Consider the following 9,827-nt stretch of genomic DNA (forward strand, 5'->3'; position numbering starts at 1 on the left):
ATTCGGAATAGTTTGCTCCAAACGCTGAGCAGCGGAGTACCCCTTTAACAGCACATTATTGCCGCTGGGGCCTAAAGGGGTTCTCCAGTCTTAAAATGTACCTATTGTTTCAAGTAACCATAACCACTAGAGTCTATGATTCTATACAAATATCAATTTTATTCCAATAAAAATATTAACAACACATTGTTTAAAATATTACATGAAGAATTCCCATATAATGCGAGGCCAGAAGACACTAAATAATTACACTAAATATAGTCACAGTGTAAAATGGATACAGCTCATAAAGTGCATATCAATAATAAAGTGCGTATCAATAGTAAATTCCTGTCCTCCTACCACTAATCTCCCAATTGCTCACAAAGAAATCACATGCTATTCAAGAGCCAATACAGAGAGTGAATCCATAGTCATGGAGATCAGGTATGCTGGACTAATAACCATATGCATGAGTACTGTAATATCCAATTTTACTAAGTATAAAGTATTTTACCCATTATAGAACAGTGTCCGTTCGCCCACTGCTACCCCTATAGCTGTTGCGGCTCCTTCCTCAGGGGTCACCATTTTACACTGTGACTATATTTAGTGTAATTATTTAGTGTCTTCTGGCCTCGCATTATATGGGAATCCCTGCCTGTAATATTTTAAACAATGTGTTGCTAATATTTTTATTGGAATACAATTGAAATTTGTATAGAGTCGTAAACTCTAGTGGTTTTTCTTCAGTATGCAATGTTTTAAATAGAGGGTTCTATGATAATGGCATTAGAAAGGACAGTTAACTAGAAATGTACAGTGAAAATTAGTGTCCCTTTGTGTAAATATATATATATATATATATATATATGGCATTGTTTACCAGTTTAACCCCCCCCCCTCCCCCACTGCAGTCATTAAATGGGCACTCTCATTAAAACTCATTTTCGCTATTGAACTCCTTATGGTAAATAAAACATCTTTCTAATGTACTTTGTTTTTGTTTTTTTAAATAAGTTTTATTTGCTTTTTTAAAAAGCTGCCACTAGGTGTCTCCCTACTTGTCCAGAGCACATTTCCCCCCATCTCTTGCACAGACTTTGGACTCCTGCTGGCCTGGCAGAAGTCCAAAATCAGGAAATTCAGTCTGGAGTGCTGAGGGGTGTGTGTGCAGCCTTAGCCAATCATAGCTCATCTTACACTGAACTGCTCTGGGCTGTGTGTAGCAGAGTGAGGGAGGAAGTTCTCCCCTGTATGGCTTCAGATGATGTCACGTCTACTGGGGAACGCCCCTGCCAAATCTGTGAATTTGCCTGAGACTGAGCAGAAAATACAGAGCAATATCAAGGTAGAAAACTAAAATAATAATAATAATAATAATAATAATAATAAAAAAAAAAGGCAGGGGGTGGTTTATCATGATAGGGGACAGAGAACTGGGAGGATTATAAAATTCAACAAGATCATGAGAGGTACTCTTTAAGCTAGTGGGTGTAGACTAGCCTCTATGATGTCTCCCATACACTGCACACACACACACACACACACACACAAAAGAGGGGATCCTGCTCTTCTATATTTCTACTAATAAAGATGATACCCAGCACTCACCAATCTTGCAAAGCATAGATTTATTATGCCATAGTGTAGTACAAGGATGGATTTCGGCGTAGGAGCCGTCCTCAGCTGTTTGCCTTAGGCCTGATGAAGGGCATCATCCCGAAACTTTGTCATTTTTACAGTATTCTATGATGAACAGAATAGTGGAAACTGAAAATATAACAAGCAAAAATGTATTTGGCATTGACTAATACAATTTCACAGTTGAAAGTTACTCCTGTTGTGACTTCTACTTTCTAAGATTGCACTCGTATGGTATAGTTTACTAGACATGTTTTGTGACCTTTCCTCAGGGAGAGATGTAAATGTTAGCTATTCCCTTACCTATCTATTGTTGTCACCTTTCACTGTATGCCTACCTGTGATGATAAGGAGGATGCTGCTGGGAAATTATCTATACAGAACTCAAAGTGTTTAGCTTAATTAAAGGCCTAGTGGCCAGAACGAGAACTGCAAGATTTCAGGATTATTTTGTACTGTCAAAAGAAAAATGGAAAATTAGAAAAAAAAAATCAACAAAAATATCCAAATGATTATCCATATAGCAAAGACTAAAATGAAATAATATAGACATGTATCATGGACATGAAACACAAATTTACTTTAAAAATAAATAAATAATAATAATAATAATAATAATAATAATAATAAAAATAAATAAAATAATAATAAATAAATAAAATAAATACAGAACTCTGCTACATATAATTTTAAAATATGTAATAGTCAAAGTAAAAAACAAAAAAATCTAAAAAGTAAAGTTATTTTTGCATAATGAGTGTAAATAAAGTGAAAATATCCTCCAGTCACCATATATGTCATTATAAAATGTCGGTAACGTCAACATTTTCTCAAAAGCTTCTGCTCCTTATTTACTGGCGGAAAAGATTATGTTCAGGACAGAAAGTCATTTCATTTCAGTCACATCTTCTTAGCCGATCTCCGGCTCTCCCTTGGTTAACCTTGAGCCTGAAACTTAAGCTTCTGCTTTGGGCAAGTGCTTTTATTTATTTATTTGTTTGCCCCGACCGAGGCGGCTTAATATGATTGGAATGTGGATAGATTTGTGTTACATTTGTCTGACTTATATAATTCCCCGGCTCGCCTCGGGGACCCTTAGAAAAGCCTGTCACTGTTATATTATCAAAATTACAATCTGCAGACTTTTAAACATTTTCTTAAGAGCTTCCCAAGGGTTTGCAAGTTGTATGAGTTGGCCTGTCACATCTTTTTTTTTATTAAATCCTAAATCTGTATGGTGAAGAAAACAAGAATCAGACTAAAAACAAAAACCTAGTAAAATAGCGTACTGTATATACTCAAGTATAAGCTGACCCGAATATAAGCCGAGGCGCCTAATTTTACCCCAAAAACCCAGGAAAAGTTATTGACTCGACTATAAGCCTAGGGTGGGAAATACTTCATCCCCCCCATGTCATCACCCAGACCCCCGTCATCATCACCCTGTCATCATCCCCCCCCCCTTCATCATCACTGCCTGTCGTCACCCCCCCCTTCATCATCACCGCCTGTCATCATTCCCCCCTTTCATCATCTCCACCTGTCATCATTCCCCCCTTTCATCATCTCCACCTGTCAATCCCTTCATTAGTGGTCTTCAACCTGCGGACCTCCAGATGTTGCAAAACTACAACTTCCGGCCTGCCCAGACAGCCATCGGCTGCCCGGACAGCCATCGGTTTTGAAACATCTGGAGGTCCGCAGGTTGAAGACCACTGCGGCCTTCGTCATCATCCATCCATCCACCGGACTAGTGACGTTGCTTTGACGACAATGCGCAGGGACGGGTGTCCCTGTGCGTCATCGTCAAGGCAACATCACTAGTCCAGGGCTGGCCCGGAGCGGAGAAGAGGGCCTCCCGGTGAAGATGGACAGCCCAGAACGACTAACCCTCCCCACCGGACGGTCCCTGCAGCATAGATGGCCCGGACCAGCTCACCCTTCCTTCCCACCGAGGGGAGGTGAGTAGAAAACTAAAGGGGGGGGGGGGGGGTCTGGATGATGACGAAGGCAGCAGTGGTCTTCAACCTGCAGACCTCTAGATGTTTCAAAACTACAACTCCCAGCATGCCCGGACAGCCATTGGCTGTCCGGACATGCTGGGAGTTGTAGTTTTGCAACACCTGGAGGTCCGCAGGTTGAAGACCACTGGAAGGGATTGACAGGTGGAGAGTTCACTCGAGTATAAGCCGAGGGGGGAGTTTTCAGGCCGAAAAATCGCGCTGAAAAACTCGGCTTATACTCGAGTATATACGGTATATGTTCGTTCCTGCGTAACTTCCCAATGTCTGGAGATATTTCCAAAAAACTTGGTTCACATGTTACTTATATGTTAAAGAAAAATAAAGTGCAGTTTAGGGATGTCCCGATACCGAAAATGTGTGCAGCCCAAGAGTAAAGCAATCAGGGGATGTCCCATAGACTTGCACTAGACTTCTGGTACATTTGCTCATTGTGTTACTCGGGCTGCAGAGATTGCCCAGGAGTTTTAAACAACCTGCCAGCGTATTAACATTATGGTACAATATGATTTAACTGTCCTGGCTCTGACTGAGATTGTCAGTGTCGGGACATCCCCTTTGGGACTTCTGGCATATCTTCTGATTAAGTAACTCTCAGGCAAGGAAGATTGCCCAGGAGTTTTAAATGTTGATATATATATATATATATATATATATATATATATATATATATATATAAAGAAGGATGCAGCAGCACTCTTGAAGGCTCTTGGCACACTTTATGATCAAAATGTGTCCCCCATCCACCAGGCGGAGGTGGCCTCACTTTTCGAATGGGGCGCTGATATATATATATATATATATATATATATATATATATATATATATTATTGTTCTTCCTCTTACCCAAGGTTTAGGTAGGAAGACCGGCAATGTCAGTACTCAGTTAGTATTAAATAAATGAAGATCAGCCAACAATAGCCACCCATCTGCTTAAGTCCAATTTCTCATTATCTAAATAGAATACAATATCATAACAAGCTGGCAAAGCCCTCAACAGACTGCAATACATATCACAACCACTGGGTGACCACACAGACACATATGGGGAGAATTATCAAAACCTGTCCAGAGGAAAAGTTGCTAAGTTCCCCATAGCAACCAATCAGATCGCTTCTTTCATTTCTGAAAAGGCCTGAAAGAAGCGATCTGATTGGTTGTGATGGGAAACCCCATAAAGCATAAACAACTCTAGACAGCGTATGATAGAATCATGGAATTTACTCAAAGCTTCTCATCTGAAATCACTCATCTTGGGATATGTCTAGACAAGAGGAAAATTAAGAAAGGACAGAGAGATATGAGATAGATAGATATGAGATAGATAGATAGATAGATAGATATGAGATAGATAGATATGAGATAGATAGATATGAGATAGATATGAGAGATATGAGATAGATAGATAGATATGAGCTAGATAAATAGATAGATATGAGATAGATAGATAGATAGATAGATAGATGTGAGATAGATAGATAGATAGTTAGGAGATAGATAGATAAATAGATATGAGCTAGATAAATATCATCGATATAGATATCATACGATATAGATAGATATGAGATAGATAGATAGATATGAGATATATATGAGATAGGATAGATAGATAGATAGGAAAGCTTATTCCAAGGGAACCTTAAAACATCACTTTTATTGTTTTTCTATAAAAATATTTGCACATGTGGTAGTGAATATAAAATGATTATATTCATTTTATATTCACTACCACGTGTGCAAAATATTTTAATAGAAATACAATAAAAGGGATGTTTAATGGTTCCCTTGGAATAAGCTTTCTTACACTTTTGGGAGACCTCATACCATAAGATAAGGTGCTATAGCACTTTCAGATTAAAAGATAGATGGATAGATAGATATGAGATAGATAGATAGATATATATGAGATAGATAGATATGAGATAGATAGATAGATGATAGATAGATAGATGATAGATAGATAGATAGATAGACAGACAGACAGATAGATAGATAGATAGATAGATAGATAGAAGATATATAGATATGAGGTAGATATATATGAGATAGATAGATAGATATGAGATAGATAGATAGATAGATAGATAGATAGATAGATAGATTACCCAATACCCAATCATGGCCGCCCATCTGTTTAAGTCAATTTAAGAAAAACTACAGATGTGTCCACTCTTTCCTCTCCACATATTAGAGACTCCTAAGGTACATGTTTATTAACCTAACCAAACTTTGTAGCAAAACTCTCTACAGGCTGCAGCTCACAGCCAACCCAATCGATGGCCACACATATACAACTCCCAACAGAGTAACAAAAAAACAGAGTTTTTTTTATAAATCTGGTCTTTCCATACCTTTCCTCTAAGGATATAGTGAACAAAGAGTGACGGGAAGGACAGACACAGTGTTGACTGTCGTCACTAGAGACAGTTTTCTTCCTTCTATAGAACTGCGTTAGCAAATTGGTGAAGTCAACAACCAAATCTCAGATGTGGCTTTTGCCAATTTGTAATACAAAGAAAACATAAAAAACACAAGATGTCCAATCACAGACACATCCTTTTTTTTTTTTATCTCCCTCACTCTGTCGTCCTTCTTATCAGCTCTTGGCACCACGGAATGTTTGCCAAGCACGGGGTATTGGTACCTTGTAAACGTCACCTCTTTCCGGGTATCAGACTCATTAGATTTAGCTCAAAGTATTTCGACGTTTGATAAGGCACAAAAGCAAATAAACCATCGTCTTCTAAACGCTCTATAAATAAGAATACAAAGAGCTCTCCAGTGCGCTAGACAGAAATGTCAACTTTTTGTAAAAATTATACCCGCGAGGTTCATAGAATGTTTATTGATACATATTTTGTTTGTAGCAAAGATTCATTAGTCTTCTCTCTTCAAAGAACATTAGTCGCCATAGTTCAGCCCTAGAACGCAGCTCGCTGACAATGATGTACGACTCGGAGAACCACAGCCTGTGCTTTGTTGTAAAGCATCTTCAATTGCTGATGTCAGAGGAGTTTTAAGGTTTATTTTATTTATTTCTTTTTTTAAACAAAAATCAAAGGGGTGAAAAACATTAAAGAGGTACTCCGGTGGATTTTTTAAATTTATTTTTTAAATCAACTGGTGCCCAGGGCCGGTTCTGCCTATAGGCAAATTAGGCAGCTGCCTAGAGCGCCCTCTTGTTGAGGGTGCTGCTCTACCCACTGCAAGAAAGTTAATAGCCAGACAGTATCCAAAGCACCCGCTGCTCATCTGAAGCACCCGCCCAGCCAGCACCACTGTTGCACCCCCCACTGGTACTATCATAATCTGCATTCTTTAGCCTGCTTGAGGAGCGCAGTACCACCTCCGAGGCCAGACAGGCAGGTCCTCCATACATGTGCTCCATGAGGAGGAGGTTTGCTACAGTGTGTCACCCCAATAGTAAGGTGGGAAGTGTCAAAAGGCGGTGCCAATGGGCGGGATCAAGGGCCGGCAAAATTAGCTTTTGCCTAGGGTGGCAAAAATCCTTGCCCCAGCCCTGCTGGTGCCAGTAAATTAAAGGGGTATTCCAGGAAAAAAAACTTATATATATATATATATATATATATATATATATATATATATATATATAGCAACTGTCTCCAGAAAGTTAAACAGATGTGTAAACTACAGCTGCTGAAGTTGAGTTGTTGTTTTCTGTCTGGCAACAGTGCTCTCTGCTGACATCTCTGCTGGTCTCGGGAACTGCACAGAGTAGAAGTTGTTTGCTATGGGGATTTGCTTCTAAACCGGGCGGTTCCCGAGACACGTGTCATCAGAGAGCACTTAGACAGAAAAGAACAACTCAACTTCAGAAGCTCATAAGTACTGAAAGGATTAAGATTTTTTAATAGAAGTAATATACAAATCTGTTTAACTTTCTGGAGCCAGTTTATATATATATATATATATATATATATATATATATATATATATATATATATATATATATATATAGTTTTTTTCCTGGATAACCCCTTTAAGCAGATTTGTAAATGACTTCTATTTAAAAATCTTAATCCTTCCAGTACTTATCAGCTGCTGTATGCTCCACTGAAAGTTGTATTTCTTTCTGGAGTTATTTTCTGTCCGACCACAGTGCTCTCTGATGACACCTCTGTCCATGTCAGGAACTGTCCAGAGCAGGAGATGTTTGCTATGGGGATTTGCTCCTGCTCTGGACAGTTCCTGACATGGACAGAGGTGTCAGCAGAGAGCACTGTGGTCAGACAGAAAGGAAATTCAAATAGAAAAGAACCTACTGTGATAGTGCTGATAAGTACTGGAAGTATTAATATTTTTAAATAGAAGTAATTTACAAATCTATTTTAACTTTCTGGAGCCAGTTGATTAAAAAAAAATAATAATTGTTCTCCACCGGAGTACCCCTTTAAATTGTAGATTTTATACTAAAAAAACAAACATTGATTCTATGTAAGGCCAGGCAGTTTTGATAAACCAACAAATCTAGTAATAAATTTTTTTTTTAAATGAAAAGTAGTAGATCGAAAAGAAGGGAGATATTAACCACTGGCAAAGAGACCCCGATGGTCCACAGAAAGATGTCCGCTCTAACTTACAGCACCACTGAATTTATGAAGCTGCGCTTGATAGGAAATGAAGAAGCTGCAGTGCTTGCACAACACCATTAGAATGCTGGGTGCGGGCGGCGAGGGTTGTGACGTCAGGGCCACGCCAATCGTGATGTCACGACATGTCCCCTCAATGCAAGTCTATGGGAGAGGGCGTGGCAGCCGCCACGCCTTCTCCTATAGACTTGCATTGAGAGGGAATGGTATGACATCACGAGAGGTGTGGCCGTGACGTCACAACCCCCGCCACCCGCTCCAAGCATTCGGAACAAAATGTTCCGAAAAGCTGGGGCAGCAGAGTACCCCCTTTAATCTGTCAGGAGTCGGACCCCCGCCGATCAAATATGGCCTATCCTAAGGATGGCATAGCACTGATCAAGAGTATCGGGGATCTACCTGTACAGCCCGCCAGAAGGCAGACTATACAAGAAGATCCATTGAGTGCGGCACAGAGGAGGGTAAGAGCCCTCCCACTGCCATCTTCACTCATCGGACCCCCACAATCTCGTTGTCGGGGGTCCGATGATTGTCAGCATTGTTCACAGCATCTAAAGGGTTAATGGCGGACACTAGTAGCCAGGACCCACGGTCTATGACGCTCCATGTGCACAGCATAAATATACGTCTTGGCGCACCAAGTAAACTCACAGGATGTCTTATTGCCATTTATACCTATATATAAATATATATATATATATATATATATATATATATATTTTTTTTTTTTTCTTTTTTTTTTTGCTCTCTCTCTCTCTCTCTCTCTCTCTCTCTCTCTCTCTCTCTATATATATATATATATATATATCATATTTGAATTATATTTATGTATATTTTTTGTTGTCCAAGGCTTTATTTAGGGGATATATATATATATATATATATATATATATATATATATATATATATATATATATATACATATTTTATGTATTAATTTTATTTTAGGATTTTCTTTTTATTTTATGCTTTTTTTTTTTTTTACATTTTTTTATTAATGAACAAAAAGAGTCTCATCTACAAAGGGATACTGTACAAAATAAGCCAGATGCGTTACTACAAAAGTCCCACAGCATTTGGGTCACAAGACTTCAATTTTGGGAGACCCAATAAATGCCCCTAAATAAACATGGATAATCATAATAGACACAGACCTTCAGCCAGTAATGGAAGGACATTGACAAATCCATTATTTCTGCAGGCATAAAGCAGGAATCTGAGACAAGTTTACAAGAAAGTCTAATAAATCATCACCAAAACTATAGCAGACCACTAAAAAGGAGAATTTCTGTTTAATCTTGACTCCGTTGTGTTCCCCGGCACCAGATCAATCAGATAAATGACCGGTTACTGGAATATCAGTTTATGTGAAAGGATAATAGAAAATCCCACAAATACAATATCACATAAATAAGACAATTGTTACAATTGGTTACAAAGTAACGGGGGGATTTATTATTGTTGTTGTAGGTGAACGATTGTTGTCCACCATTTATTAGTGTGTTGCTAATGTGTACATGCGCCAAATTTATAAAATGGTTGCAGGATATTTGGTAATCACACAGGTGTGTCT

General features: G+C 38.6%; 1 long non-coding RNA gene across 1 annotated transcript; it reads right to left on the reverse strand.

Annotated features, from left to right (window-relative positions):
- Positions 1 to 1,665: 1,665 nt before the first annotated feature.
- On the reverse strand, positions 1,666 to 4,626 carry LOC130277324 (uncharacterized). The gene is made up of 3 exons (XR_008845427.1): positions 4,491 to 4,626; positions 1,962 to 2,078; positions 1,666 to 1,728 (listed from the first exon to the last, which is right to left on the reverse strand). It is a non-coding gene; the product is annotated as an uncharacterized LOC130277324 (long non-coding RNA).
- Between the last annotated feature and the right edge of the window lie 5,201 nt (positions 4,627 to 9,827).

The sequence above is a fragment of the Hyla sarda genome, chromosome 6 (genome assembly GCF_029499605.1).
Source record: "Hyla sarda isolate aHylSar1 chromosome 6, aHylSar1.hap1, whole genome shotgun sequence".
NCBI lineage: Eukaryota > Metazoa > Chordata > Amphibia > Anura > Hylidae > Hyla > Hyla sarda.